Below are 27,979 nucleotides of genomic sequence, written 5' to 3' on the forward strand. Positions count from 1 at the left end.
ATTTATTGATTCTTTTATTTTACTATTTCCTGGGCTATTTATCAATAACTGTTCTTTCTTTTTAATTTCCTCTTCCAATTCCTTTTTCTTTTTCTGCAGTTTATCTCTATATTTAATATTCAATTAAATATATTTAATTGTACTAACTGTCTTTACTTTGGCTGTAAACCGCCCTGAGTCCTTTGGGAGAAGGGCGGTATAGAAATTGAAACAATAAATAAATAAATAAATAAATAAATATTCATTTGTATAAGACTTCCTCTCATATAAGCTTTACTAGCGTCCCAAATCATCTCTATAGATGTCACTTTTTTCATATTCATAATAAAAAATTCTTCCATTTGCTTTTTATATTCATTTACATTTTGTTCATATTTAAACAAATTCTCATTCAACCTCCATGATCTCCTAGCCTCCTTTTCCCGATCAAATTCAATCCAAACCGGACTACGATCAGATAGAGTTCTTGAACAAATCTTTGTCTTCTTCACTCTGAAGTACAAATCATTAGAAATCAAAATAAAATCAATCCTCGAAAATGATTGATGCCTATCAGAAAAAAAGGTAAAATCCTCTCTTCTGTATCATGTTCTCTCCAAATATCTCTTAGTTCCAAATCCTCCATCATTTCAAAAAAAGCCTTTGGTAATTTCGCCCGGCTTGAAATCTTCCTTAAACTTTTTTTGTCCTTTTGAGTATCCAACACACCATTCCAATCACCATTAATATATATAATTTATAATCCCAAAATACTATTCTTTTATGTAAAAACTTTAAAAAATTTTCTTGTTGTTGATTCGGAGCATAAACTCCTATTAATAATATCTTCTTTCCCTCCAACAAAAGTTCAATAGCAATATATCTTCCTTGCTTATCCACCTCAATTAATTTAGCTGATATATCCTTCTTTATATATATAACTAAACCATTCTTTTTTTCCAAAGCGGAGGCAACAAAATGTACTCCCAGTTTTGAGTTTATCAAATATTTCTGGTCTAAAGTGTTTCTTGTAAACAGATAATGTCATTTTTAAATTGTTTCAAATAATGAAATACTTTCCTTCTCTTCTGTGGTGAATTCAAACCATTAACATTCCAAGATAATAGTTTAATTGCTATTATCAGCTAAAGGAAACTTTTGGAACACCAGCCGCAGATCACATTTTGCTTTAGGCCTTGCTCCTCCCACTGTTTCTGTTGTAGTAGTTGCCAATTGTTGTTGTGCCTTTACATCTTGTTCCTTGCGTTTAGCAGCAGCTCTTGTCAGCCTTTGTTTCTTCTAATCTGAACCCATCATAGGTATTTCCAACACTTGTAATAAATCTTCTTCCATCGCAATCTGTTCTTGTACGTGCTTCACTTCTCTGAGATTTATTAAAGAAAATAATATCAACTGTAACACAAGGTTTTCTAAAGGGGAGTATCTTAAAAGCATTATAAAAATCCTGTGTGTCAGACCTAGAAGCCATCTTTCAACCTTTGTGCCTTCTGGCTTCAGGCCCGCCAGAAGCCTACTGTGGGAAGTTGGGAGGGGGGATAGTATAGAGTGAAGAAGATGTGTAGCCAAAATAAAATTCTTTATAGAAGGTCAAGGCCAAGATGCCCTGAAGCTGTGCTGAGAAGGAAAATATCTTCCACACATCCAAACTCTGACACTGTGTGGTTTTTACTAAATTAATATGCTCCTACAAAGTACTTATGTTCAAATTATATTGAGAAATAGGTAAATTTCCTTTTTTTTCAACTCCTGTTAACCAAAGCTGAGGCAACAAAATTTAAAATTAGCCGGAATTTGCTTCCTTATGGGCATCATTAACAAGACTGTATGTAAGAAAACAATTCAAGTCATCTTATATGTGACGTGCAACTACTCTTTTAAAAAATAAAATAATTAGGGATCCATACTTTGCAATTTCTATGAAAAATATGCCCATCAAATAGGAAAGTATAAGCTACCCATAGTTTGATTTCATCATAAAAATCTACTGTATAAAAACTTTTTGAAGGAAACATACCAATATCAAAGTATTTTATTTATTTATTTATTTATTTGATTTCTATACCGCCCTTCTCCCGAAGGACTCAGGGCGGTGTACAGGCAAAAATAAAACAAACAGTACAATATATAATTTAAAATGCAATTAAAAAACTTATTTTAAAATTGGCCTGAAAATTAAAATATACAGTGAGCTAAAAACCCCATTTAAAATTAGTTAATAAGAATTTTAAAATTTGATAAAATACAATTTAAGACAGCCCCGCGCGAATAAAAAGATGTGTCTTCAGTTCACGACGGAATGTCCGAAGGTCAGGTATTTGGCGTAATATAAAAGTAAACTATAGGTAAGGAAATAGTTTTGTTTATGCCAAAAAATTACATTCAGATTTACCGAAGTTATTAAATTACAGTTTGCAAAATGATTACATACAGATCCTAGGAACAAAATGTATTTATTTGTATACAGTATTACCATTATTATTTTTACAATGTAATCTTCTTGACAGATGCCCAATAAATGAAATTAGGATGGCATCCTTGGAAGCTCAACTTACAGCAGTTCATTTAATAGCCACTGGAAGTTACACCAGCACTGAAAAAGTGACTTTCACACTTACAATCATTGCAACATTGTTGTATGATCAAAATTCAGACTCTTGGCAGCAGGCTCGTTTTTATGATTATTTCAGAATCCCAGAGGAATATGTTCCCCTTTTGCGACCTTCTGACCGGCAAAGTTAATGAGGAAACCAGATTCACCTACAAACCATGTTACTAACTTAATAACTGCATTGATTCACTTAACAAGTGTTGCAAATATATTGTAAAATGGTAAAAAAGTCACCTAACAACTGTCTTGCAATATAAATTTTGGGCTCAAATGTGATAGTAAATCAAGGATTAACTGTTCAAAAGAATATAATTGACTTTGCTTGTTTGAAGCTGGCAGAGAAAAATCAAATTGTGATTGCATCTACTGGGACACTGCAAAGGGCCAGAACTCTAAGGATCAGTAATAAGTAACACTTGATCAGCACTGTCACAAGTTTAACAGTTGCTGAACAAATAACTATCAAGAAAGTCCACCTGAACAAGTAAATCTGTTTGCAGATCTGGCTCTGCAAACCTGGCTCTCAAATTAACCTGGGTACCCAATAGTGGAGTTACCTCAGGAAAACCTGCCGTGTGCACTCAAGCTGGCCAGGTGCTCCAGACACAATGGACATCAGTACCACAGGCTGGAGGCCACAGCACAAGAAGCCCACTTGGGTGAGGAGGGAGGAAAACCCCAGCCCGCATATCCCGGCTGGCAGCTCTGCTCCCCTTGCTCTTCCACGTTCTGGCATGCCAGTCAACTGGTCTTCACACAGCTGCTCTTTAAGTTTCTGACACTCCCACGTGCATGAAGACAGCTGGCCATTGCGCCAGAACCCAGAAGAGCAATGGGCAATAGTTCTGCATGCCCAGAGAGATGGTCCTGTGTGCCACTTCCAGCACGCATGCCATAGATTCGCCATCAATGCCCTATACCTGTGATGGCGAACCTACGACATGTGTGTCACCTGTGGCACACGTAGCATATCAGTGGGCACATGAGCTGAGGTCCACCGTGCATGTGCACACTGGCCAGCTGATTTTTGAGCCTTCTGGGCCCACCAGAAGTAGGGAAACAGGCCTCCGGGGGGGAAGGCCCATTTTTTGCTATCCCCAGCTTCCAGAGCCTCTCTAGGAGTCTGGGGAGGATAAAAATGGCCTTCCACACACCCAGAGGCCGAAAACGGCCTGTTTGCCAACGTCCGATCCCACCCGCCATTTCTGGCATCTGGAGGGGCTCCGGAGGGGTGGGGACAGGCCATTTTTACCCTCCCCAGACTCCTAGAGAGGAGTATTCTGGTCCCACTGGAAGTTGGCAAATGGGCTGTTTCTGGCCTCCAGAAGGCCTCCGGGGGGGGAGAGACTGTTTTCACTTCCTCAGACTTCTAGAGAGGCTCTGGAGCTTAGGACAGCAAAAAATGGACCTTCCAGTCCCACTGGAAGTTGACAAACGGGCTGTTTCTGGCCTCTGGAGAGGTGGGGAAGAGGAGTCAGGTGAGAGAGAAAAATGGGCCTACTGGGCCATCGCATGCCAGGAGCAGGGGGAGCGTAAAGGGGTCGTGGGGGTGGAGCACATAGAATTATGGGTGTAGGCACACATGCATGTGATCCCCCTCCACCCCCCGGCACGTGATGGCAAAAAGGTTAGCCATCACTGCCCTATACCAGGGGTCAGCAAGCCGCAGCTCTGGAGCTGCATGTGGCTCTTTCACCCCTCTGCTTTGGCTTCCTGTTGTTCAAAATATACGTCACGGGCGTGGCCATGACCGTGGCGGGGTAAGGACCTTTCCTTCACTTCACAGGGCTTATTAATGAAAATTTATGAGAATTTATGTTGTTTGGAATGCACTGTTATGGATGAAAGTTAATAAATCATGAAGTGAAAGTGTTAATAGCCCAGCAGATTGAATTTAAAACTGGTAGGTCATCTGAAACGGCTTGAATTAAGGAGTTTTTACAGCATGGGATGACCGAGCCGGCCGGCAGACATGATAAGTTTGGAATAAATTGCTGTATTTTGTTTTTCCAATTATAACTATCGTGTTCTGTGTTAAAAAATTTTTTTTTATTGCTGAGGCTAAGGAGTGAATATTAAAGACTGAATCTGTTAATGAGAAGAATTTAATTGAAGAGAAACTGACCTTTTGTGTTGGACTGTTTGGCAGCAAGAGGATTTTACTGGGCGGATAATTTTTTCTTTATTTTTTTTTCTTGAGAGCAAATTAATAGCTTGTCTATATCACAGAAAACAAAAAAAGGACTTTGTTTCGAAGCTTAAGTTGGTTTCTTTTTCCTTTCTGCTTTGCTGACGTGGAGAAAAAATGGCGCTGATTTATGTTAGCTGTGAGGTTCTGTGTTTCTTTGTGGAGTGATTATGAGTCATAAGTTACTGAGAGATTATCCTTGAAAACCTGAGAGATAACAAGTGCAAATAAGCCGCTTCACTTCAATTAAAAGACTGCCGTCCTTTGATCTTCACTAAGACCCTCTGTAAAATTGGTTTGGAATCCTAGTTTGGGAAAAAATTTTGGTTTTTTTCAAAATGACTCAACAACTTTCAGAAACGCAGCAACTTGCTGCAGCTTTAAATAAAATTGGGGAAAAAATAGCAGGACTATCAGAGCGTATGGATAATATGACATTGGAATTGACATCCGAAATGAAAAAGTTGAAGCAAGAGATGAATGAAAACTTTGCGAAGCAAAGAGAGGAAATGATAATGATTAAAGATGAAATGGAGCAGATACATGTACATGAGGTAAAAGTAGATCGGCAAATTGGCGAAATATTTTATAAAAATGAGCAGCAAGATAAGAGAATTTGTCTTTTGGAAGAAGAGATGAGGAAATATAATTTGGTTATCAGAGGAATCTCGGAAGAAAAGGAGGATAAATTGAAACAGCGGGTTTTGAAATGGATTAATGATTTGGATACGCAACTTACGTTTACAATAGCAGACCTGGCAAGTGTTTTTAGAATTGGATATAGAAGGCAAAATGGCTCTAACAGGAATGTGCTTGTCAGGTTCGCAAATCTTGGTGATAAGCTGGAAGTTATGGCCAAGGTGAGAGAGATGGGAGATGCTTTGAAGTTTGAAGGGAAGACTATTCAAGTCTTCCCGGATATATCAAGAGAAGAAAGGGCATGGAGATTTTTTTTAAAACCAATTACAAAAGTTTTGAGAGATAATGGAATTAAATATAATTGGAGGCCACCACAACAATTGAAATTTTTTTATAAAGGAAGGATGCGTACAATTACCCCAGATATAGATGCATTATTATATTTACGGGAGCTTGGACTGATTGAGATGGAGGATTTAATGGAGATAAAAGATCAAATGCTTAAGATGGGTGGAACATACGCGGAAACATCAATCCCAGAAGAAGAAAAAGGGGCTATTGGAGGGCAAGACTATAAAGGGTTAAAGAGGAAAGAAATATCACCTGTGTTGGTTGAACAGAAGAAAAGTCATGAGGATACAGCAGGAGAAGAAGCAGATAAGAGTCTTGGAAAATACGAAGCCGAATGCGGGAGAGAATCATCACTATCTTTTTTTTTGAGTGATGAATTTAAATAGACAGCCCGAAAGAAGTGGCCCGGGCATTGGCACGTCCCCTCTCCCCCATTCTCTTTATAGAGGCGAAACCGATGAGGATGTGGGGGAAGAAGATTGTTTGTATTTTATTGTTTGTCTTGTTTTTTGTTTTTGTTTTGTTTTCTTATCGTTGTTTATATGTTAAATGTAAGTTATATGGTAGTTTAATGTTGGGTTGTGGGCACAGAAAGGAAGATGCGGGGATAGGATTAAAAAATTTATATTTTAAATGGGAGTTATAAAAATAATGTCATGGAATGTGAAGGGTACAGGGAATCAGATTAAAAGAAGAAGATTGGAATTTAAGATTAAAAGAGATTTACCAGACATTTTATTTTTACAAGAAACCCATCAGAAATCTGAAGATTCAAATAGAATGTATATAAAAGGTATGCAAATATATGAAAAAGCATTTGGAACTTCAAAAGCTAGAGGAGTTGCAACACTGATATCAGATAGGGTGTACTTTGAAAAACATCAGGTAATTTTGGATGAAGATGGAAGATATGTAATAATTGTTGGAAATCTTAATGAGGAAAAAGTGACACTTGTTAATTTATATTTACCGAATGAAAAACAAAGAGAATTTCTTGAAAAAATAACAAAAATTTTGGAGAATGAAAGTGTAGGGAAAGTAATTGTGGCTGGGGATTTTAATTTAATCAGAGATAAAATAGACAGTACTAACCCCACCCGCTGTGGAGGAGCAAATAAAATGGGGATTTTAAATATGTGGATGCTTCAAAACGGCGTGGTGGATGTGTGGAGAGAGGTCAAAGGAATTGAGAGAGTATACACTTTTTTCTCTAAGATATATAATACATATTCTAGAATTGATTATATTTTTCTTTCTAAAGATTTGTTGAATAATGTGGATAAGGTAGATGTGGGAATTTTTAAAGATTCTGATCATGCAGAAGTTATGGTGGATTTAGATTTTAATTTTGAGAAAAAAAGAAGCTATTGGAGATATGACGAGAAACTATAAAAATGAAAAGGATAAAAAATGGATACTTAAAAAACTGGAGGAAAGTTGGAGATTAAATGATAACGGGGAGGTTAAATTTGAAATTGTTTGGGATGCGATGAAAGCGGTGTTTAGAGGGGAGAGTATTAAATTATCAAGTAGGAAATATAAAAATTATAAAATTAAAATGGAAAGAGATAAAAATCAGATTAAAGAATTGGAAAATCAATTTTTGCTTACTAAAGAAAAAAAAATTCTTCAGGAGCTTAATATGTTAAGAAATAAAATGATAGAAGAGGATACAGAGTTAGTAAAAAGAAATTTGAGATATTTAAATAGGAATTTTTTTGAATTTAGTAATAGAAATTCTAAATTATTGGCAAAGATGGCGAAAAATAAAAGAGAGAAGAGAGAAATTGGAGCTTTGATAGATGACAGAGGTATAAGATGTTATAAAAAATTAGAGAAATGTGAAGTGGTTAGAAATTTTTTTCAGAATCTATATTCAAAGAAACTAGTTAATCGGAGAAAATTGCAAAGCTATTTAGAAAAGTATGTGGTGAAAATTGATCAAACATATAAGGAATTGATGGAAGAAGATATAACACAAGATGAGATTAATGGAATAATACAAAAATTAAAATTAGGGAAAGCTCCAGGTGAGGATGGATTACCTGCTGAGTTTTATAAAGAATTTAAAGAATTAATAATACCAAGATTGCAAAAATTATTCAATGGAATATTACATGGTGGAGAAGTACCTTCGTCATGGAATAGAACGGTGATATTCCTAAGCCAGATAAAGATTTAGAAAGGATTGAGTCCTATCGGCCCATTTCTTTAATTAATCAGGATGCAAAGATATTTACTGCTATTATAAGTAATAGATTAAATAGATTTATAGATAGATATATAAGCTATAACCAAGTAGGTTTTGTGAAGGGTAGATACATGAGTGATATTGTTAGAAGAGTATTAAATATTATAGATGTAGCTGAATATAATGGTGATAAAATTGGTATAGTATCATTGGATATTTTTAAAGCTTTTGATTCTGTACAATGGGAAACTATTAAAGTAATTGTGGAGGCTTTAGGCTTTGGTAATAAGTTTATACATGTTATTTCAAAATTGTATCAAAGAAGCAGTGCAAGAGTGAAGGTGAATGGAATATTAACTGAAGAGATAAAATTAGAAGCAGGTACGAGACAAGGATGTCCCTTGTCCCCAACATTATTTTTATTGGCTATGGAAATTTTGACAAAAATGATAGAAAAAGATGAAGAATTAGAAGGATATAAGGGGTATAAGATAAATTTGTATGGATGATACTTTAATTATTTTGAAAATGTAGAGAAAGACCTGAAAAAGATATATAAGCATTTGATAGAATTTGAGGGAATGACAGGATTGAAAGTAAATTGGTCAAAGTCAGAATTATTGATGGATAGTAATGGTAATGAGTCTGAGAATATGCAAGAGCAATTTGGGATAAGGATTAAAATACATTGAAATATTTGGGTATAGTGCTTTCACTCAAGGTTAAAGAATTGAAAAACTTAATTATGATGTGGTGATTAATGAAATTGAGAAGAAGATAGATAAATATAAAATGTTAAAGTTGTCTTGGTTTGGTAGAATTGCAATGTGTAAGATGATGTTGCTGCCCAAGTTCAACTTTTTATTGAGATGCTACCGCTAAATTTGACAGAGAAAGATATTGAAGGATATCAGAAAAATTGGATAAATTTGTAATGGTGGCAAAAGACCTAGATTAGTGAAGAAAATGTGGTATCAAAATCAAAAGAAAGGTGGATTAGGAATCCCCAAATTATTTAATTATTATTGTGCGTATGGTATCCGGATAGTGGTAAAAATATTTAAAGGTGAAGATAACTATTGGAGAGACTTAGAGTTAAGGGATATAGAGAAATTTGGATCAAGGTGGTTTTTAGATAAAGCAAATTCAAAATGTGTAAGTAGAAGTTATTGGTTAAAGGATTAAGTAAAAATGTGGAATAAATTTGTTAAAATTTTAATTCGGATATAATCTTTTGGGGAGACAATTGGAATTTGGCCGATTCAAAATAATATAAAACGTAATGAAGTGATTAAAGAGGAAAATATAGAAATTATTAGAGATTGGATAAAAGTTATGGAAAATGAAAGGAGGAATAAAGAAATTATTGAAAAATTAGGGTTAAGTTGGTTTGAAAAATACAGATAGAAAATGGACAAAAAATTAAGGAAAATTATTCGATAAATAGATGTGAAACTGAATTTGAATATTTAGTATCTCGGATTATGAAAGATGAAATTGGGCTAAAGGGACTCGTTAGTAAGGTTTATAAGATTATAAATTCTGATGAAAAATTACAAAGAGTGATGAGGACAAATTGGGAAAAAGATCTTAATATTGAAATACCAGAGTCAGATTGGAATGTGAATTGGAATAGTAGAATTATGAGAACTTTATCTATAAGGATTAAAGAGCACAATTATAAAGTTGTTTGAAATGGTATTTGACTCCAGTAAGATTGTCACAAATGGATAAAAAATTAGTAAAAATGTTGGAGATGTGAGATGGAATTGGGGACTTATGAACATATGTGGTATAAATGTGATAAGGTTAAAAGTTTTGGCAACAATTGGAGAAAATGATATTTGAAATGATGGGGAAAGTAATAACATTGAGAGTGGAAACTATATTATTGTTGGTAATTAAGGAAATAGAATTAACAAAATATGAAAAAGAATTGATTAGAATTATGATTATAATAGGTAGAATTATAATAGCTAGACATTGGAAACTAGATGTGATTTTTAGAATAGAAGAGTGGAATTCTGAAATGTGGAAATTAGCTTTAAATGATAAAATGACATGTGATATTAAAATTAGAAGTGGTGTGTTTAAAGAAGATATTTTCTGGAAGACTTGGAAACCTTTTGTGGACTTTGCGCTTGGAACATTGGACGCTTCGGTACCTGTACCTCGAGAACGTGGATTTTGGCGATCGTGAGGATATATCCGAAGACCCAAATCTTCCTTTTTTTATGTATAGCACAAGGGTGTAATAATGTATTTTCTTTTTTTTTGTTTGTTTGTTGCAAAAAAGTAATAAAAAAATTAAAAATAAAATAAAATAAAAAAAATAGCTGAGGTGTCTTGCAAAATACCGTGGCTACATTAATTATAGACTTGCTTGGTTTTTTATAATAAACATACAACAACAAAACACACACACACACAAAAAAAAAAAAAATATACGTCACAACCGCCAATGTACGACACCTGCCCTTCAACCCCGGTAGGCCAACCAGGATAAATCCAAGAAAAGAAAAGTTTCAGAAGAAAACAGAACATTTAATTCAACTACATACGTTAGTGTTGTGGCTCTTCAAGAAATAGTCAGGCACAGGAAGGGTTTTGTGGCTCCCGGTGTTTTCTTTTCTGTGAAAAACGGGTCAATGACTCTTTGAGTGTTTAAGATTGCCAACCCCTGCCCTATACCATTTCAGTCAAGTGGCTGTCCAATCTCTTCTTAAAAAACTTCTAAGATGAAGCAACCACAACTTTTAAAAGCAAGCTGTTCCACTGGTTAATTGTTCTCACTCTTAGAGAATTTTAATATTTATTTATTGAATTTATATTGCCATTTATTCGCCCATGACGACTCAAAGTGGCTTACAGAATATAAAACCACATTTAAAACAATAAAACTAATAAAATCAAATAAATTAATATAGTATAATATAATAAAATCACCCCCCACCCAACGACAGCAGATCACACAAGCCATTTAATGGCCTTCACCCCACTCTGGGTTCCGCAGGCCCCCGGCAGAATCAGGACTTCAGCACCCTCCAGAAGAGTATTAGAGTTGGGGCCATTCTAATCTCTGGGGGAATGATGTTCCAGAGCGAGTGAGCCACCAAGCAGAAGGCCCTTCTTCTGGTTCCCACCAGGTATATCACCCTTGGGAATGGGACCCACAGTATTACCTGCTTCTTCGCTCTGATGGGTTGGGTAGATGTGACCAAGAAGAGATGGTCCCTCAGATAACCTGGTCCCAAGCCATGAAGGGCTTTAAAGGTGACAACCAGCACTTTGAATTGCACCAAGAAGCAAATCGACAGCCAATGTAGCTCCCGCAGGAGAGGTGATACATTGTACATACCAGAGTCTGAACAAAACCATGCAGGCTGCTGCTGCATTTTGTACCAACTGGAGCTTCTGGATGCTCCATGTAGAGCGTGTTGCAATATATACCAGTATATTTAAAAAATAGCAGGGAAACTAGATAATAAAAAGATCTGGCAATGTCTAAGAACAAGAAAGAGGATAATTCTAGCTGCACAAAGACCAATCTTTAAAAACAAATGCATACAAAACCATAATTGAGAAGATAGCAACAAATAGCAAGTGCTGCCTATGAAAAGAAGTTGAAGAAACAATGGAGCACATTGTTAACTGATCACACAGACCAATTGAGAATAGCAGCATGACAAAGTAGCAACAACGATACACTGGAAGATCTGCAAGAAATATCATTTGTCTTCAAACAAGAAACAGTGGGACCATAAAACAGAGAAAGTGCTAGAAAATGAAGAACCTAAAGTGCTCTGGAACTTTAGAATTCAAACAAGCAGGCACTACTTGTTATATGCCACATAATATATCAGAGTTAACAACTGTTGATAAGAAAGACAAACAAGTCTGGATTGTTGCATAGTAGTACTTGGAGACATCAGAATAGAAGAGAAGGAACAGGAGAAGATAACAAAATACAAAGGTAGTGCCATTAGTAATGTGCACCTTGGGTGCAAACCCAAAACAGTTGGAATACCGCTTGAACACCATCAGCATTGATAAATAGACCATCAGTCAATTGCATATTTGTACAAGCTTTACTTGTAGCAGCTTACATCCTTCCTTGATATCTGTAACACTATCAAACATCCACATCTGCCTATACCAGGTCTTTGAAAAAGACTAGGTTGGCAGACAAAAGTGCCAAATCCAGTCTGAATATCTGGTTGACTGTGTAGCAAACCATAATAATAATAATAAATCCAGACATTGTGCTTTATTCAACAAATTATAATATATTATGACTTAGTTACCAACAAGAGAAAACATCTCTGAAAAATGCACTCAGTGTCAGCAAAATAAATTTGTTCCAGAGGGAAATGAATTGAAGTCAGTTGGAACAGTTAAGGCATTTTGCTCTAATTTCCAGACAGATATTTGGATTACTTTGCAACACTGAAAAAAAATGCCACTTAAGAATTGACTATGATTAGAGTAGCACATAAAACCAGCAAACAAAAAGCAAACTGCTCCAAATATGGCAATTTCCCTTTCTTAGCCACTATCTTGTCCTTCTGGGAATATTTTAAGTAGATTCTTCTAGCATCTTTATCCTGTTCAAAGTTACTTGCATTTAAAGTCTATAAGACTACTATGTGCTAAACCTTTTTTATAATCAATAGCTCTTTTGCTCTTTGGGGAATGAGTTGCTTTTTTCCATTTGCCCTACAGTTGACTTCACTATGGTCCATCTTAATAGAAACAGCAGCTAAAACTGCTTTGAAATTTTATTCATCAAAGGGGGTAGGAGTGGGGGTGAGATGGTTCATGAAATTCCTTTAAACATGCTTTAATCTAGCTGGAATGCCAGAAATTGCTTCCAGATGTGCTCCATGCAAAAGTCAATCATAGCTATTTATACTGACACTCTGCAGTCCAAACAATCTCAATTGAAACGCCATGTCTCCACTACAATAAAGTCATAAATGTCAGTTTTGTTGAATCTGGAAAGGTGTTGAAGAGTTCATGCTCATAAGCTTTCCTGGCTGCTTGTTACGTCTAGAATAATTAAAAGAAAGGAAACAGCCACAATGTTTTTCATACACAAATACAGTACTTGTTGAGCTATTCTTAAAGATTCCCTGATAATCTCAAATCCCAAGTTCCCATCAATTATAAGATGAAATTCACTTAATAAACTACAAAAATGTATCAGGCACAAAACCAAAAACAGCTAAAGTGGTTGGCAAAGTTTCCATGTCTCCTGCACTGAATACACACATAGTACACCTGGGATTAAAATTAACTTTAGTATACTAAAGCAACAGATGCTCACCATATTATTTCCCTGCATTTAAAAAGTTTTATGATTGGAAGGGGAGGGTTAGGAAACACACTTCACTTCTCCTGTCCAACAATGGTTTTCTGGAAACCTAAGATGCTTATGTAGCTCAGAAAAACATAGAATTTTAATACTTAGAAAAAAATCATTAAATATTAAACTCCATTCCGAATATCATAAGCTCCAAATATATTAATGGTTGCTTTCAGGTACGAAGCTAGGAACCTTGGCTTAATTAAACAGGAGAAAGTGAGTACCAATCAAAGCATAAAACCCTTCATCTCTAGAATATTCCACTCCTTCTGTGGGCAAGAAAATAAACAAGACGGAAGGGGCTTTTTGTTAATTCAGATGAGTTTTTCAGGTTAAATATAGCCAAATAAACCAATAAAATTAGGAAATCGGATGTATGCCATAAGATTTATGAATCTTATTATATGCACTTAAAAGGAACTGTGGATTCAGACAGTAAAATAAAAAGCTATCCATTTTTGAATATTCTTTGACATTATGGAAGGAATAAATTGCAATGGATTTCATTTGTTATTAAAATGGTATTCTTTGCTTAACATAGTATCACCAAGCCACTGCTCTCCATGAAAAATAATCCAATTGTTTCAAAAATCTCACTTTGCTTTTGAGTTTTCTAGTTCCAAAAACAAAGGACTGTATGCCACTATTTTAAGTAAAAGAAGTGTTTCCAACATAAAACAATAATTGAATGGGAGAATAAATTTCATAGTATTCTTTAAATGAACTGCAATCAAATGGGTCTGTCCATCTATCTTATCTTCAGATATTGAAGCCATAATTTTTTATTGATACATAATATCAAGTGTTGAATCCTTTCAGCGCAGAGTTTAGGTTAGATGAGATTGTTAAATTAGCAGGGATGAATATTATAAAAAATATCAAAAAGTTTATCTCTTATTTTATTTATTTATTTATTGTTTATATTTATATACCGCCCTATCTCCCAAAGGACTCAGGGCGGTTTACAGGCATTTAAAAGCAATAAATACAATCTAAAAACAATTAAAAAACTTATTCAAAAGCCTAATAATTAAAAATATAAAAAATTAAAACCCAAGTTAAAACCCACAAACTAAAATCTAACTCAGTAGAAATAATATCACTGTGATATTCTTAAAAGGTCTAGGTGACTCATTCAGACAGGGCTACAACTGTTGAGCAAGGAGAAACTGGTACAAAAGTGTTTCATGGAGCAGTTTTAATTTAAAACAGATTTTAAGATTTTTCTTATTTGTTTTGTTTGGTTATTTCTCCAAATTCCAGTTCAAATGAATCAGGCATGACATAACCACAAAAATATGTAAAGGAATATTATTCCTCCTCCATGAGACAAGAAAAATATAAATAAGTGCAAGCAAAAATAATTATTATCTGATGATAGCTGGTTAAAATATTAATAGGATGGTAAGGTTAAGTTCATAAACAAATATATATTTCCTTTGAGCCACCATCCAATTTTTGATTTTGTTCCAAAATAAAGAAATTTGCAATGAAAACAGAAACTTATATCTTAACAATTAAGATACAGAGCAGAGCAATAGGAGAGAAGAAAAACACTTTTCCATTACCATTGTTAAATGACCAGCAACGTTAGTAAAATGTCCTGGCAATTTTCTGAGTTAAAGAGAAACTTTAAATTTAAATAAAAATAATTTAAGCTAACCATAATACTATCTCTAAAAATGGCATAATACTATCTCTAAATCTCTAAATCTGGCATAATACTATCTCTAAATCTGGCAATTAGAGTGACATTGCCTCTAATAATTGGAATCTCAAATATTCAATCCCAAAAGAACACACAGTACATTTATTAAAGCTATGCATTCTTCAAGAATTATTTTAGAAAAGATATTTTGGATTTTGAAAACATTACTTCCTTAATGTAGTTTTATCTTTTTAAAATTAATGCTTAATTTGTCACCAGGCTTTAAAATGATACTGTGTTTATGTTCTTGGGTATTCTAAAGAATTTTTTCCGAGATTAAGCCATTTTTATTTCAATTGTTCTTTTGCATTTCTTGCAAGTTAGGAGATGTGGCTTGAGAACTTCTGCATTAACTTTGCCATTGTAAGTTTATTCTGGCTTGTGAAGAAAAATAATTTATTTCCAATTTTTTAACTCACTGAAAGATTTCTTATTCTTTTACTTCTTTCAAATCCATTCTTTTTCCAGATTTACACAAACATTGAAATGTGTTTTAACCAAATTCAATAAGCAAGAGAAAAGAAATGAGAAGGAGAATACTTAAATGAGAATACCATTCTCATGTGACTGCTCTATATTCAAGCAATTTCACTTCATACCCTGCTCAATATTTAAACAAGGCAGGATTATACTCTTTTTTGTGTTTAAAACTCATCTACTCTAAAATCAACCATAAATTCAGATGCCTTTTATTGTGCCAGGAAAAATATCAATATTTTAAGACAGTTTCAGAATTAGAGGTCATGGTTGAACAACTGCATACAGGTCTAAGACGGATGCTGTTTTATTGCCAAAACACACAGAAGGAAATTCTAGGATCAAAGAAAGGCCAGTTGTGGTCTTTGTGTTTCACATTTTTCAGAATCTACACTGGACAAAGAGCGGTTTTCACTGAAATGAATCAGCCTTAGGGGCAACAATTCTTTTATCGTAACTGAAGTTTAAACTTATGCCAAGAGGTGACAAGATACAGAAATCAACATTTATCTAAACTCATCTTGGATCCAGCTCAAATTTGGGTGACTATATACTATCATATATTGGGCAGTTTCGACTCCTCTGGCTTTTTGTTAAGATGACAATATATTTAAGGTCACCATTTACTTTCCTGAACTATCTGTCCTCTCTATGCCTTTGCTTTTCTTTATGTTTCCTCCCTTTATGCTTTGCCTCTTTTACTGAAACTAGAATACTGATTAGGTCCAAACTGAAATTGTAGCTTCATGTCATCATATTAACTCTCATTATATAACATCAATCCTCTGAATCCTATTCCACAAAGAACTTCAGTCTCAATTATAGCTTCAAAACAGCCTAGAATGAAATGTTCAGCTGCACACAAAAGGATGGTAAATGGAAAAAGCGAACATGCAGACTTCCTCTCTAGAGCACTGGAAGTTGTGCTGCATTGCCTTTTTTTAAATAATACACTTGCACAAAAATCATATATATATATATATATATATATATATAACATATTTTTTCATAATAAAAGTACAAGTCAATCTGGAATGCTTCTACAATTTTGGTTATTAATTAGCAGAATCAAAAACTGGACATTCTAAGATATTGTTTTTTACCTAACATCAAACAACAGGTTCAGCCAAGTTTTAAAAGTACAAGTCTATTGATGAATTATTTGCTTCTCAGTCTTTTTCCAAAAACCATACGCTTCTACAACGAACTACAATATTAAATTGGTCAAAAGATTTTTTCACTCTGTTTTTCATATGTTCAACTGATGTACATTGTTCAGTTTTAAAGAGAAACATCTGATGAATTATGTGGATGAAGCCAAAGCACAGCTATTAGATACATTACATCATCTGTAAAAATGTTCTGAGTAAAACTAACGCTCCAGGGGAAACCTGACCTTTAAGAGGCTTGCCTACATTACATCTAAATTAACGTCAGTGACAGCCACTTCCATCTAAACTAGCAGGAGTCTTTATTCTATCTAAGAATCTATTCTTCCCCTTCACTTATGAGTGCAAACATACATACATGTAAATGAATGTGCGTCGTGCTTGGCTTACAGGGTTAAGCAGCAACAGGGTGAGCTGAAACATAACGGAGATCTATTCTGTTGTCTGTCTATGGCTACATAGCTTAAAAAATGGACAACTAAGCCACTATTTATGAAAAAAAAAGATGATATTTACGACAGAATCATTAAACCAGTGGGTGAAAAATACATTTTCTAAACATTTTATTTTAGCCATTTTCTACACAAAAATATTTTCAAAACATATTAACTTCAAATATTTATATTCCATCCATAACTGTGCACAATATTTTAAAACAGAAGTAAGAACAAAACAAGATATGAACAACTTAGCAAAAAGGATAAGGAAGAAGCAATCAACATTCCGGAATATGAAACTTGCCAAGTGTCAGAATGATAGTTATCAAATGAAAATACTTTCATAGACATAACATTATAATATACAACAGTCAAAAAATTTAGCTTGAATTTGTGAAAGTTATGCCCAACCTTATACAAGTTAAGAAAGTTATGTCTGCGTGTTTGTTTACAGTAGTAAGTTTTTCTAAGTATCAGTTATCAGGATTATATGAAAAATCATATTTACTTTTTCTGCTATCAAAAAATATGGCTATGTTACAAAATTATATATGCCCACAGTTTAATTTTTTAATACAGTTTCCCTTTCTTGAATTACAAGTCGAAAACTATTGAATTTGAAGGAAATATCAAAACACTATGTAATAGGAAAAAAATGGGACAATGGACATGTTATTTTTTTTTAAAATAGGAAAAAAACCAAACTTTATTTAAACTATCCATATAAACTATCTGGATCTAGATATTAAATTAGAGTATCAAATTCTTAATCACTTCAGTACTATCAAGACAGATGTAAATAAAAGATGATCAAATTGAATATGATTGCTTGCAATAATTTTAATAACAACTAAATCAGTATTTATTATTAGCACAAACAGAACAAACAAAATGCAATACTCTAACATTACAACTGCACTGGGCAATTAATCATGACTCAATTTACCTGAATAGTCTTCTGAAATAAAATCATCTTAATTTCCTGTCAAAAAGCTAATGATGATAGAGCAAGATGAAGTATACTGTTATTTCCCCAAAAATAAGACCCTGTCTTATTTTCTTCTAGGCCCCAAAATAAGAATCGGGTCTTATTTTAAGAAAATGTTTTACCCTTTGGATTACCGCACCCAGGCCTCCCAAGCCCCGACAACTATCATACCATTGCTCAACTTCTTCTGCAGTCATTCATGTCCAAACACCACATGACATATTGCCCCAGTGCTGTTGCTAGTGATAGGACGCCACATGGGTCCTTTTCTTTGGACTGCCAGGCAGCCAGGTCTCCCACATCCCAACATCTGTTGTATCATTGCTCAACTTCTTCTGCGGCTGCTTGCAGGCGACCATGTGGCATATTGACCAGTGCCGCTGCTCGCACTAGAAGACTGTGTGGCACGTCATGCCGGTGCCGCTTTCAGCAGGAGGCCACATGGAAAGTCATGCCAGTTCTGCCGCTCATGGAAGGAGGCTGCATGGAGTGTTGTGTCACTGAGCATGACAGCAGCAGTACCAGCACGATAAGTTATGTGGCCTCCTGCAGCGAGTGGCTGCACTGGTGTGATAAGCCATGTGGCATCGTGCTGCAAGTGGCAGCACCGGCATGATGCGCCACATGGTGTACAACCTCAAACAAGACACTGGTGCCTATGGTGTTTGGCCATGAGCAGCGGCAGGAGTCAGGCAGCAGTGCAACAGGTATTAGGGCACAGAAGGCTTGGCTGCAGTGGTACTAAAGTAAGCAGGTATGGGGCACGTGGGGCAGCTCTATCCCCCATCCCACCCCAGCTTGATTTTTACGCATGTGCCTTGTCTTACCTTGTACCAGACACTGGAATGGAGCGGGCGGGATCATAACTAGGGCTTATTTTTCATGTAGGGCTTATATTAGGCTCACATGTAAAAATCAAGCTAGGTCTTATTTTTGGGATAAATCTTATTTTCAGGGAAACACGGTATCACAAAAGTTACTATGTATGTTCCCCCAAAAATTATATTGATGATGTGACATTATATAATTACTAGATTTCCATGATATATTCTATGGAACAGAGCTGCTGTTTCTGAGTCAAAATTCCAATCATCTGAACAGCTAGGACTGGATGGTACTTACCTGTCTGGATCTTGAGTAAGTTATCTCTTATGTGCTAAATTCTTGCACTATCTTAGAAATATATCTATCTTCTGTTTTGGCTCCCTGGTATATCTTTTGACCTGTCTTGCAACTAATTGTGAGTTCAAAGTTAGATTTAAATATAATTATTGCTTACTGAATTAAGGTATTTGTACAAGACAGTAAAGCTAAAGCAAATAAAATCAGAAAGGTAGGTTGCTCTAGTGGTTAAGGCACCAGAACACAAATTTAGAAACAATGAATTCTAGTCCTTCCTTAGCCATGAAAGCCAGCTGGCCGACCTTGGGCCGGTAACTCTCTTATTCTAACTCACATCATAAGGTTGTTGTGTTGGGAAAATAGAGATGTACTAGAAGTTTGTTGCCTTGAGTTGTTTATGATGATGATGATAGGATATATCATCATCATCATCATCATCATCATCATTTTAGCCATTGTCTATCCACTGCAGAATGAAGGCCTTCCAACCAATCCTGAACTTTTTTTTGCCAATTGGGCCCGCAATACTTGCTGATCTCATCAATCCATCTTGTTTTAGGTCTCTTTCATGGATACTTTTTATCAAGTGGGATCCATTCTATGACTGCCTTGGTCTACCTGCCCATGCCAGTGAAACATGGACACTAATCTCACAATCAATACTAAATCTACAGGTGGTGCAAAGAACCATGGAAAAATACATGCTCGGCATTACAAGACAAGATAGAAAGACCTACACATGGATTAGAGAACAAACAAAAGTATACCATATCAATAGAGAGTAAAGGAATTGAAATGGAAATGGGCTGGTCACATAGCAAAAACTGATGGCATGATATAAATAAAATGAAATAAATAAATAAAATGAAAACGTAGATTAGTATGGTGTGTAAACATAAACCCATGGTATTCTGATGTGCTGGCCTTCTACTGAACAAAATTAAAAATAAATTAAAATCTTTGAATGGCTCTTCCCCAGTTCCCTTCATCCATACATTTCAATAGCTGACAGTATAAAACATTTCAGCCTATGCTCCCTATGTTCCCTATAATTGATATAGATTCCACAAGAGGAAAATGTAAGAGCTATTATAAAGATATAAACTTACATTATTAATGCACAGAAATATGAAATCCCTGTATCCTTGTATATTATCCTCATAATCTCTAAGCTATTCTTGAAGTTTAATTTTTCATATTCCCTCCCTTTCCTATATATCTCAATCTGTGAGTGTGATAGGGACACACTGCACAAATGATATAATATGTATCACAGCAATTTCCTGCACTAAAGTATTGCTTCTCATATTGTACAGATCACTCTGATTAATTGGGACTCCCTTAGTGACTCATACTGACTTGGTAAGGTCACAGAGCTTATGCTGCAATTTCCCTTTGCTTTTTATAAGTATTTATCAGTACAATTTTGGACAGGATACTGTTCCATTTCCAAGTTGATCTCTCAGCCAGCATAACAACATAGCGGCATCTGGTGGGATTATCTAGACATATAGTACAGCTAAAAATGGAACGAAGTTTTATTTGTTTAAATTGGGAGAAGAGTGGCTATTATTTTTAATTGTGATAAAAAGCAAATAGATAAATTGATCCAAAAGACACATTTATCAGAAAATCTAATCTATAAATTTTTAGATCTAAAATCTAAAAAATAAGAAACTGAAATTCCAAGGATAAACACTGTTTATTGTTCTAGCTTTCTTCTACAGCTGCATAATTTTTCCTACATATCATTATTTAAATATTTGTGTGTCATCCCCGCCCATTTTGTAGCTGTAGACACTTACCAGCATCTAAAATTCTATCTAAGAATGAGATATATTGCAATCAAGCAATGCAGAAAAGAAAAAAATAACTAGCTCTTTCAACGAGAACCCTAGATTCAAGATTGCCTTATATACTGTAAGCCGCCCTGAGTCTTCGGAGAAGGGCGGGATATAAATGTAAAACAAACCAAAAAAAAAGTACAATGCAAGAGATCATATTTCAGAAGAAGCAGAGATAGCTAATAGATTGATATTAACATGTTTTGTGGTAAACTTGTATAAATGCCTTCGATGTGTAACTATTTATTGAACTATGAAGATTCTTACAAAAAGAACAAATCTACCCCCAAAGCGCATATATATATATCCTGTCACCACTAAAATGGCTCAAAGCCAAAGAAAACATTTCAATAATTCAATCTAATCCTGTTTGCTTCTCCATCATTAGATCTTTTCTAGAAGCATTTCCTTTAAAATTATTACTTATATATTATACATTGCCCCTGTTGTTTTTGTGTTGTTAATTTCCAATCATGGTATTATTGGATATTGGTTTTAATTTATGGTTATATGTTTTTCATTGTTTTCACAATGAAAACAATGGTATAAATGCAACAAAAAAGAATTCTTCAAGGACTGTCCTATAAACCAGACTTTACTGATTGTTAATTATTTCAGAGAAGACAACTCATTCATTTTGCATTGGATTATTTTTCATTAGGAAACTATTCTTAAAGACAAGATAAAACTCTATTGCTCTATTTTATTGCTCTATTTTTTCATATAAGAAAACTTATTATTAAAGATGATTGAAATAAGTACTGAATTAACAAGTGGCATTGCACATGACCGAAAAATAATAGCTGACATGCCACATCCTTTCACATTTTACTTCACTGTTATTCAATACAAGAAACACAATATTCAAATTACAATAGACAATAAATGTATTTTGTTCATCCTCTGGGCTTTAAAGAAAGCTTGGTTTATTTGTTTATTACAGTAGCGTGCACAAGTGTGCAGAACACATTAAAAATAGTGATCTTTGAAGGCAATAGATATCTCAAGTGCAAAAAAAATCAATATCAAACCCTGACTTTATGGCAGTTTTCATTATTGATTTTAGTGCCTAAAGGAAGCAAACAATGGATGCAATCCATTGGGAATGTTCCTGTGGAAGGTGTATTCAAATAAATAGAATTTATCAAGAATACAGATACAAAAGTAACAAGTCATTGTTTCGGAGAGGGGGGAACCTCTCCAATTCACACAGAAACAACTGGGAGTTATTACATACTATATGTTGGTTACATCTAATATGAACTTGTGTATATGGGATTGTGGAGAGGTGTATATTAAATAATATGTTTAAGTATCAACAGTTTTTGCAGGAGAATAAAAGAAGCAGTTTTCCAGAGATCGAATAATCAAATATTCCTGGCCAACTGAAAATCATAGTCCAGTAATTTAGAGCAAGAAATTATATCTCATCTCATTTTAAGTTTGTTTGTCTAACATGACTACATCTCCAGAAAGAGCAAGTTAATGGTACCAATATTAGTGAATATTTAGAGTCACATATTTTCTGACATATGGGTTTGGTTGATAGCGGCCTATCAATAGGGTCAATCAGAAAAGTACAGAAAACTAAGATCCAGATGAACATTGCAGGATTTCATAGTAGCTTCTAACAGGACAATGAGGTTAGGTAGCTGTGAATAATTAAAACTAGACAGTCCTGGCAATTAATGCCAATACCACAATAAGGAAAGACTAAGACAAGAAGCTGAACTTTAACAAAATGATTCTAAGTTTATTCTGGATTGTTGTGATGTGTCACTTTAGCATAGATTTCCTGTATTTCAAGAAATCCTGCTCCTAAATGTTTCTTACAACCTTTCACTATTTCATCCTATGTTTACCTCTTCTCCTGGTTTCTATCCTTTAGCTATATTTAGCTAGTCCAGAGAGTAGCAAGCACCTTGGTTCTCAAAAACAGAAAACTAAAAATTAATTTTAAAATTGCTTAATGAAATACTTTAAATTTCAACAGTTGCCAAAATTCTATGAAATTTATCAGTCATTGAAATTTACAAAGTCTCAGCTTTCTTGAACTTTTAGCTTTATAAATAAGTAACTCTGATATGACTTTTTGTCTTGACGGTTTCAGAATTCAAGAATTCAGAATGCAAGGCACTCTGCTTGAAATATTGGTTGCAAAGATACCAATAGAAGAAAACTGTCACATTCACATTTTGCTAATGAAATTGCCAGAGGCAAAAAAATCCTGAACTAGAACACTTATTTTATACTCTGTCTATCATATAATTTATATGTCTGCTTTCCTTCCTTCCTTCCCTCCCTCTCATGACCAATTCGTCCCTGCAAAGTCTTTTGAGTAACATTTTTCAGAAATGGCTTGATACTGCCTCCTTCCTAAGGCTCAAAATGGGTGAGGCAAGACTAGAACTCATAGCCTCCTGGTTTCTACCTTGATGCTTAATCACTGCATCAAACTGGCTTCTTTCTTTCTTTCTTTCTTTCTTTCTTTCTTTCTCTTTCCTTCCTTCCTTCCTTCCTTCCTTCCTTCCTTCCTTTTCTTTTAATAGATTTACATAATTTATCTCTTTTTTCACACATCACTACATTGCTAATAATTCTATGATCCGGGTGATATACCATTTCCATAAAACAGTAATAAACATTAGATTTCACAATGTTTCTCCTCCTCCTCGCTCAAGCGGATAACTGGTTTGCCAAACTCAACAAAAATTAGATATCGGTTCTGCCAAACCACTGCAAACTGGCTGAATCCCACCACTGATTTATTTTCATCTGGGTCATCTTAATTCAAAACTGGGTACAATTCCTTCTACTTTTTTTTCTTTTTTCTTTTAATTAAAACTATCTCCTTCATTAAGTCTTTAAGTAACAATTGAATGACCATTTTCATTACAGCTGTTTTTAAGAGGTGTTCAACACCCTGTCTCAGTTTTTTATTTGTCTGAATACCATTAAAATTGATTCCAGGACGTTTTATTTCTTGCTTGTTTCTGGCTTTCTGCCATTAAACCTAATTTATACAGTGGGGTCTACTCTTTTTTCACGTATTTCAGTACCCTTGACTTCTGCTAAATTTAATTCATAGCACAAACAATTATTTCTGCAAGTCACGTATCACCAATTTCTGTGTATGCTATACAAATTGAATACATCATAGTTTTTCTAAATCTGTGGCTGTTCAGGTAAACTGATCTATGTAAACTATATTCACAAATAGTGATTCAACAAAGTAATTTTTTTTTTTTTTTTTTTTTTTTTTTTATTGAAAGAGTTTTAAAAAAAACAAAAACATTTTCCCCCTTTTTTCCCCCTCCCTCCCAAAAAAAAAAAAAAAAAAAAAAAAAACCAAAACATCCCCCTCCCTCCCCCACCCCCGGCTTCCCGGGTCAATCACAAGGTAAAGTCCAATCCAAATAACCACATCCAAAGCTTTTCGTCTCCCAACCCCCTCCCCATTACATAAAATAACTTTCTAATTATTCAAAGGCAATCTGATATTTCTTAATCTGATATCTGTTTTGTAGATAATCAATCCATTTTTTCCATTCAATTAAATATCTTTCCTGCGTATTGTCTTTTAAAAACGCTGAGATTTTAGCCATCTCAGCCAAATTAATAACTTTCAATATCCATTCTTCTATTGTAGGTATCTCTTCTTCTTCCAGTATTGTCCAATCAACAGTCTTGCTGCTGTTATTAAGTTCAAAATCAATTTAGTCTCAATCCCTGTACAATCCATTATAATTCCCAAAAGGAAAAATTGTGGCAGGAACTTTATCTTCTTCTTCAGTACATTTTGAATAATCCACCAAATTCTTATCCAAAAGACCTTAATTTTCTTGCAAGTCCACCAAATATGAAAATATGTAGCATCATCACAATCACACCTGCAACATTTCGCTTGGATATTAGGATACATACATGATAATTTTTGGGATCTAAATGCCATCTATAAAACATCTTATAAAAATTTTCCTTAAATTCTGTGCTTGTGTAAACTTAACATTTCTAACCCAAATTTTCTCCCATGTTTCCAACATTATTGGTTCCTGAATATTCTGTGCCCATTTTATCATACAATCCTTTACCAAATCCTTTTCGAATCTATTTCAAGCAACACATTATACAATCTCTTTATATGCTCCTGGGTCTGATTTCTAATTTGCTTTATTAAATTTTCCTCCTTTGCATTATACCAATTTTTGATCTTCTTTCCATCTAGCACTTATTTGCCCATATTGAAACCAAGTATAATTCCTCCTTCTTCATTTAATACCTGTAATGATTTTAATTGCAATCTACCTCCTTCAGCATACAAAAGTTCTTTATATGTAATCATTTCCTGTTTCTGTTCTATATTTATATTCTCTATTGCATGTCTAGGGCTCGCCCATATAGGAATCTTATAATCTAATTTATAGGAATATTTATTCCAGACCATAAAGAGCACTTCTCAACACATGATTCTTAAAAGCCCTATCCACTTTTTTCCCATAAAATAAGTACGCATGCCATCCATATAACAAGTCATAACCTTCTATATTCAAAATTCTTTCCTCTGTTAAGTTAAACCAGTCACTTATTACTGAAAGGGTTACTGCTTCATAATATAGTTTAAAATTAGGCATTCTTAAACCACCTCTTTCCCGTGAATCCTGTATTATTTTCATTTTAACCCTCGCCTTTTTACCCTGCCATATAAATTTATTAATCCCACTCTGCCAATCTTCCAAATTTTTATCCTTTTTAATTATAGGTATCATCTGGAACAGAAACAAAAATCTAGGTAACACATTCATTTTAATAGCCGCAATCCTTCCCAATAGGGATAACTGCAATTTCTTCCAGCCATTCATATCATTCTGAACTTTTTGCCATAGCAAGTCATAATTATTCTTATAAAGTTTCTTGTTCGATGAGCTAATATAGACCCTAAATATTTAACCTTTTTTACTACCTCAAATCCTGACATTTCCTCTAGTTTTTGTTTCTGTTGTATAGACATATTTTTAATTATCACTTTTGTTTTATTCTGATTTATTTTAAATCCTGATACCTTTCCATATTTATCAATTACTTCCAACAAAATCTACTTGAATTTATAGGATTCATTAACGTAACCACTACATCATCTGCAAAAGCTCTAACTTTGTACTCATATTGTCTAATCTTAATTCCTCTATTTTCATTAATTCTCGTATTTTATCTAATAATGGTTCCAGAGTCAAAACAAACAATAATGGTGATAAGGGACATCCCTGTCTTGTTCCTTTCGCAATCTTAATAACTTCTGTCAAACTACCATTTACTATAATCTGTGCTGTTTGCTCTCCATAAATCGCTTTAATTATTCTAATAAAACAGTCTCCAAATTGCATTTTCTCTATTAATTTAAATAAAAAATCCCAATGCAATCGATCAAAGGCTTTCTCTGCATCCAAAAAATAAGTGCTTGAAGTATTCTTCTTTCCAAATATTCCAATATATTAATAATCTGTCTAACATTATTCCTCATCTGCCTCCCTTTTATAAAACCAGATTGATCAGTATGAATTCTTTGTTGTAAAACTAACATTAATCTATTTGCTATTATTTTACAAAATCTTATAATCATTATTTAAAAGTGAAATCGGCCTATAGTTACCAGGTTTAGAGCAGTCTTGCTCCTCTTTGGTATCAGTGAAATAAAAGATGTTTTCCATGACGGGGTATTCCACCCTAATTGTATCTGATTAAATAATTCTTTAAGTGGGCCTAATATTTCATCCTGTGTTTTTATAATAAGTTGCTGTAAGACCATCTGTACCAGGGTTTTCCCATTTTAATTGTTTAATTGCCTCCACTATTTCTCCAGTAGCTATCGGCGGTTCAGCTCCTCCTCTGTTCTAATGTTAGAATATTCACCTTATAATCTTTCAAATAATCATAAATATCCCTATCCAATATTTTGTCTTTTTGCATATAGTGCAGTATAAAATTCTGAGAATGCCTTTTAATTTTATCCTGTTGATATGTCTCTTTACCTTTATATTCTATTTTTGTATGACACGTGCTTTCTGTTTCTTCCTTAAATTATATGCCAACCATCTCCCAGGTTTATTTGCATTACAAAAGTATTATGTTTAGCATATTGTATATTCGTTGCCACCTGGTCTGCCATTAACATATTAAATTGACTCTGTAATATTTTTATAGCCTCTTTAAGTTTATGATCTTGTGGGTTTTGAATTAATAACTGTTGCTTCCTTTGAATTTCTTCTTCCAAATATCTACGCTGCTTTTGTTTATTATTCCTTTGCCTATTGTCCAAATAAATCAATATCCCTCTAATAAACGCTTTGCTCGCTTCCCACACAGTTCCTATAGGTGTCCCTTTGTACATATTAAAATCAAAAAATTCTTTTAACTGTTTCTTACAATAAGTTACATTATCCTCATATCTAAACAGATTTTCATTCAACCTCCATGTTCTACCACCTTTTTTCCCTTGTAATAATTCCATCCATACTGGGCTATGGTCAGTTAAACACCTCGAAAATATCTTCGTTTTCTTCACCCTAGAAAGCAAGTCATTAGAAATTAAAATAAAATCAATGCGTGAAAAAGATTGATGCCTATCAGAAAAAAAAGTAAAATCTCTCTCATCTGGATTCCGTAACCTCCATATATCTCTAAACTCAAAGTCTTCCATCATTTCAAAAAAAGATTTTGGTAATTTTGCATGTATAGGTATCTTCTTGGAGGAAGTTCTCTTATCCCTTCTTGTATCAATTACTCCATTCCAGTCTCCTAATAAAATAAACGAACTATAATCCCAGAGGTCAACCTCTCATGTAACATTCTGTAAAACTTTTCTTGTTGCTGATTAGGTGCTTAAATACCTATCAAC

General features: G+C 34.2%; 1 protein-coding gene across 2 annotated transcripts in view; it reads right to left on the reverse strand.

Moving 5' to 3' along the window:
• The window catches only part of RARB (retinoic acid receptor beta), a 506,722-nt gene that overhangs the window by 415,486 nt on the left and 63,257 nt on the right, over positions 1–27,979 (reverse strand). Inside the window, exon 2 of one of the 2 annotated variants that reach the window (XM_058184373.1) lies at positions 10,539–10,608. The exons of the other annotated variant lie outside the window; for it this stretch is intronic. The gene's annotated coding sequence lies outside the window, so the exon portion shown is untranslated. The remainder of the gene's footprint in view (positions 1–10,538; positions 10,609–27,979) is intronic. 2 annotated transcript variants of the gene reach the window in all.

Source organism: Ahaetulla prasina, chromosome 4 (genome assembly GCF_028640845.1).
Source record: "Ahaetulla prasina isolate Xishuangbanna chromosome 4, ASM2864084v1, whole genome shotgun sequence".
In the NCBI taxonomy this organism is placed as follows: Eukaryota; Metazoa; Chordata; class Lepidosauria; order Squamata; family Colubridae; genus Ahaetulla; species Ahaetulla prasina.